The 5,138-nt window shown below is 32.5% G+C and overlaps 1 long non-coding RNA gene across 1 annotated transcript; it reads left to right on the top strand.

The window, feature by feature from the left end:
• Window positions 1-2,554: 2,554 nt before the first annotated feature.
• LOC138241253 (uncharacterized) lies at window positions 2,555-4,610 on the top strand. Its single transcript, XR_011190436.1, has 3 exons — window positions 2,555-2,627; window positions 3,353-3,466; window positions 4,138-4,610. It is a non-coding gene; the product is annotated as an uncharacterized lncRNA (long non-coding RNA).
• Window positions 4,611-5,138: the final 528 nt, after the last annotated feature.

Raw genomic sequence — 5,138 nt, forward strand, 5'->3', positions numbered from 1 at the left:
TTGGCTGCAGACCAAAATCAACGGTAAATGTATTTTGTCATCTATGTCTGTCTGTATGTCTGTCTGCCTCTTTATATAAAAAATATATACTGTAGTTCATAAAACAACATTAACTTTACAAAGAGTTAAGACGTCTTAATTGCTACTGTCTAATGTATTGAATATTTATTCTTAGGATTATCCAGTATTTATACTATACTAAAATGCATTATATTGTTCACATAAAGAAAAGCAAATGTTTGCTTCTGAAACCATTATGTAACGTTTTACCCCAAAATAAAGAAAAATAACCCATAAAGAAATTATTCTTTGTAATTTCCAAATATATTTTCTGATGATGCAGGGTAGCATGGCATTTTATTGAAGAACAGTTTATAATAACAGGGCTAAGCAATAAAACATCTCTCACATTGGCTGTTTCTGGAGCTTAGTACAATTGATGATGATAGAATCATTTTGTTTTTCAGGTGTATTGATATCAAATGTAATAAAAGGTGGTTTAAATTCTGTCTGTCCCACCGTTGGTTTTGGTCATCTGCCTTCATCATCATGTTTCAAGTGACATTGATTGTCATCCTTGGGAAACACTGGAAAATACAAGATCCACAGATTGAGCAAGCTGTGCAAAAAGAAAAAGGTACAAAAATTAGAACAGAGAGTGCCTTCTAAAGGACAAAGGTCAATTAGATGTGTACACTATTACACTATATCATAAAGCAGTTACAAAAATATGGTTTTATTATTATTTAATATGGAAATATATTACAATCCTTTTAATTCTAACTATTCTGTATATGTTTTTTTTTTTGCTTTTTGATATTGTTTGTCTTATTTTGAAAAAAAAAGCACTCAGGGAATAATAATCGCTGTTATAAACAAAAAAGGTAAAAAAATATATAAATCAATAACTGATAAAACACTTTTTGTGGCCTGGAAGTGTAATGATTTTAGTGGGTATTAAAAAAACATGGCACTACAAATGGCATGAGCAAGCAGAAATTTAATACAAGAACACAGGACAGAAGTGAACTTGTTGCTTTGTGGTCTGTTCAAAGTAGCTTTTTGGACAAAATGGCTATTTGAGAAGACAGAATGTAAGGTTCTCATTAAATTCATGATAATGATAGGAGTATCCTTCCAACATGAGTACGTTCTTTTCAGGCCTGATACAGATCAGTTTGAAACTTTAACCTGATTGCTTGCTTCACAGAATAACAGAGGTAAATAGACACCAGGGGAGAGAGAGAGTTCTAATGCTGAAAAAGTAGAACATTTTTAAAAGGATTTAGGAATGTAGATCTAATTTCTTCTGACTTCTGCTAAAACAGGTGTTTAGTTTATTTTTGTCTAGTGAACAGAGACCACACATATCTCTTAAGCTGCAGCAGAGTTAGGTTAAAAGCTAATTTACACCTGTAGACTCCAAGCAGAACACAACCAAAAAGATAAAAAGACATGTATGAAAACAAATCAAGTCATATTGTATGGTGAATAGAAAATAGATATTTACAAATGAAACAAAAAAGTGCACCAAAATATTGCCATTAAAAATAATATACTGTATATATCAAAGGTTGCAAGAGTTACATTAGCAGACAATCACTTATCAAGATCAATGACATGACGTTAGTCATTGAAAGAGAGATCAGAAGTTTAATTTCAATTTAATTTTGAATGCTATAAAATTAGATTAATGTATGATGCTAGAAGGTATTGTATTCCAGAATCCAGGTGCTGGACCTGAAAATGGTGACTTTCCACATTCAGTGACACTATACTGTACCGAACAATCAACAATCTAGGCGAGGCTCTCGTGATTCTGATTGTCAAAACCAGAGTGGTATAAAACGTTGCAAAGGAGGGGACTAAGATTATTTATTAATATAAAAGCTAGACAGGCATCTGCAAAACACATGAAATGTTCCAATAATAGTAGATTTTACTTCTTAATTATGTTAACATGGTGATAGATTGTATTCAAATTCAAATTGGATAATATAATTAGTGCAATGCAAAAGAGATCTGCATTAGCATCTGTCTGTCCTAAGATCTTGACTTTAGCATTTTTAGTATATATGAAGTTCTGTATTCCAGACATTTCAGTTCTTAATACATAAACCTCTCTCTTACAGGTACAGTATCTCCCTCCAGACAGTGTTAAGGCCTGTCCTTATTTCATCTCTTGAAGAACAAAAGAAAAAGATACAAAATTTCATTTCAAACAAGCTCAGTGTCACTGAGACTCCAGTTTCTGCTTCGTGCAAAAAGTACACAAATAGGAAATGACAATGGTATTTTGAAGGTTTTTATGATGAAAATGCTGAACCACTTAAAGAACAAGGGTTAGAATCAGGATTAAAAATCCAAACTGTAATAGTCTGACAAGCTACAAAAATACCCGTAGGTGGTTTAACAGACACTGTAGGGTTGACCCATTATTGTCCTGATAACATAGCTGTTATATTTGGTGATTTGTGAGAATATTTGTTTTGTCTGTTGGTTTTTACATTCACGTGTTTTCATTTCTTTTAACAGCAAAACTAAATAGCTTGATCCAAAAACTGACAGAGAAAATGAGAGATCAGGAGAATCTCCATAATGAATCCATACTAGATATATATCACCAGGTGTGACATTTAAAGTATTATTAGAAATATTATTTATATTTTTATAAATGTTACAATATTAAATTTTATATAAAAATTATTTGTTTCACATACTGTAGCAATGTGCAGGACTAGTCTTAATAGACTGTATTAAGTCTGGAAAAACGTTACTATCATGATACAACAGTCTTGGTCTTTACATTAGAATCATGATTCACAGAAAATACAAAAAAAGAAATGTCTATTGATACCACATGCTGCTACTGTATATGCGCAATAAAACTGCACGAAACACTAATGCAATATTATAAGACAATTCCAATTCAAAATGTTAAAATATGTTGAACATAAACATTAGAAAAATCCAGGTTTTGATGGATAGATGGAAATAAACTAAAAAGGAAGGTAGAACTCAAAAGACATTAACAACAAAACAAAAAAAACTAATTATCAAATATCAATCTCTAATTTATGTTGTTTCTGTAGAATGATATTTGTGTGGTTGCATGATAAGGCATGTTTGTGTTTAATAGACATTTGACTACCATACAGATAATTTACAAGACATAAAATCATATTTTGCTTCACCTGAAAGAAAAAAAACTCAAAAACACACTGAGTCTCCACAATGTGCTTACAAACGAGTGCTAAAGCTTTCACAGGCATATTTATTATAGTTGCCACCATCCCTGTTCGTATTCTTTGTATAGTCCTTAAACACATTGTTTTAATATTTTAACTTGCAGAAAATGTTAACCATGGAATCCAACCTGGCACGGATTAATGAATATGTGGTTTCCTTGAAGATCAGTCATGAAAAACTGAAGCATGATGTAGGCTTTGATGTATCCCATACGGAGGTAAACGTTTTGTGATGTGATCGTGAAAGGTGAAAACTGCCTGCTGACTCCTACGTCTTAAATAAAGTTTCACTATTTGAAAAGAAATGACACTGAATTGTTAACCCAATATAGATAATGTATACATTTATATGTACAAATAAGATATCAAACAAAAAGTTTGAGTGGGTCAGTTTGAATGTTGCTAAGGTTAAGTCTGCAGGAAAAAATGGAAACAGGACAAATTACAATGTTTCACTCTCCACACTTGCTACTTCACAATTAAAACATCGTATTTTTATTTCTTTCCAGTTTTCGGGAATTAATCTCTACTTGGTCCATAATGAAAATCAATTTTTACTAGTTGTTTCTGTTCAAGCATATTTCAATGTTTTGCATTTCCTTTATCATTACCTTAAGAACGTGATTTTAACAAGTGTTCTGTTCCATGTTTTATATATCGTAGAAGTGAGGGCACATACAGTACCTGCAGTCTTTGTGTATATACAGTACCCTTTATATGATATATACAAATAATTATTTATAGAATAAAAAGGTTAGAGTGGGAGGCTCTATAAGCCTGTGACCAGCAAAGGAACAACTAGGGAAGTTAAATTCCACACCTAAAACTGCTTACTGGTTTAGAAAGGGGAAATAATTGCACTAATACAATAATTAAATATTTGTTACAGGGCATGTTCAGCCTATTTGACATTGTTCTTCAAATAAACAAAACAACATCCACCAATTATGTTTCTCTGAGAGCAGAAATAATCCATTTGAAAGATGTTCTCACTAATGTCACAAGCAGAATCTCATCCATGGAGGAACATCTTTCTTCGTTAATTACGGTACAGTTATCTCTTATCGTTTAAGACTAGTTATAAGACTGTGAGGGCACAGAATACATTTTGGTGCAGAACTGTTGAAATGATGATGTATGAGAGTTACATTATAAAAGGACTGAATGATGGGGGGGATGGCACAGTGTTGCAGCGGTTAGCATTCCTATATTGCACCTGCATTCCCAGTTGATCTGGGTTTAATTCCCATCCTGGGGTGATATATGTGTGGTTTTTACTGTATATTTTACCTGTGTTTTCTTGGGTTTCCTCTGGTTGCTCCAGTATACTCCCATAGACCAAAGACATAATGATACTGTAGGTTAACTGGCTTCTGAGAAAATTAGCCAGTTAATTTATTAGTGTAAATGTGTGTACTGATGCACTAAAGAAACAACACTTGATTCTAATGGATTCAATCAAATTTGTTAAATATAGAGATAAAATAAAATTACAGTAATTATGAAAGAAATATACTGTAAATTGAAGAATCATCATAGGTTTTCAATATGAATGAAACTGTCAAAATCAAACAATAGGAACTGTGTATTGTGGGCCTTCCTGTATAGCACCAGTCAGCTGGTGAGGACTGTGTTCTGTTTATAGCATTGGTGAGTTGATCTCAGGGATGTTCTGTTTGGGCCAAGTCATATACAAAAAGGCTATCTAGCAAGAACTCTAGATTGTTTTCTTGAAAATGTCACTATAATGCCAGCATGGGTGTAGATAAAGCACTTCACCACTATTTCAGTTTCAGTTCAGCCACTAATACTGTATGTTTTCCAAGAACAGTCTCTAAGCATGTAGATTTTCATGCTGATGTTGATATGGATCATTTTTCTCTGGAATTT

This window comes from Lepisosteus oculatus, chromosome 1 (assembly GCF_040954835.1).
Source record: "Lepisosteus oculatus isolate fLepOcu1 chromosome 1, fLepOcu1.hap2, whole genome shotgun sequence".
Taxonomy (NCBI): Eukaryota; Metazoa; Chordata; class Actinopteri; order Semionotiformes; family Lepisosteidae; genus Lepisosteus; species Lepisosteus oculatus.